This window comes from Frankliniella occidentalis, unplaced genomic scaffold (assembly GCF_000697945.3).
Source record: "Frankliniella occidentalis isolate FOCC.00 unplaced genomic scaffold, Focc_3.1 Scaffold259, whole genome shotgun sequence".
NCBI lineage: Eukaryota > Metazoa > Arthropoda > Insecta > Thysanoptera > Thripidae > Frankliniella > Frankliniella occidentalis.
Genome location: NW_026267385.1, coordinates 107,452 through 108,037, shown reverse-complemented (window position 1 = coordinate 108,037; position 586 = coordinate 107,452).

The following is a 586-nucleotide window of genomic DNA, read 5'->3' as shown; positions in this document are numbered from 1 at the left end:
TTGTGTCAAAACGTCAGGTCTGTGCGACAAATAGTTCAGTTTTTAGAGCCAAAAAACGAAACGTTCCTCAAACTGCCCCGCTCTCCCCTATATAAGATTGACTTACTTGAGGTACCCCCTGCACTTTTTACAGGAAAGGGTGCAGCATACGCCAGCCTTCCTCACGCGCATCACATTGTGGAACAGTCCCCGCGCACCCACAGGCACCCAGCAAGTTCGCCAAATGTCATTAAGATCGTTCAAGTGGGGCATCCAATTGCCGGGCGTCCCTTTCCAGCCCCAGCCAACTGGAGACGGGATATCACTCCAGTGGTAATTTTACCAGACTACCCCTTGGAACTAAGTATACCTAGACTTTTTCTGTAAAATCTCCCCCAAAATTTTTACCAATGCAGGAAGGCCGGCTCTACAGGACGGATATAATTGTCCAGGAAAAGGAACCTGAAAATGAAGACGCTGACGGCGACCTTCAAAATTTTTAGTTTTATTCTTTTAAACTGATAATGTATTTTCATACATTTATTTTAATGCTTAAAAAATCTTTTTAATGTTGACCTGTAACATAACATTAAAAATTAAAGACAAT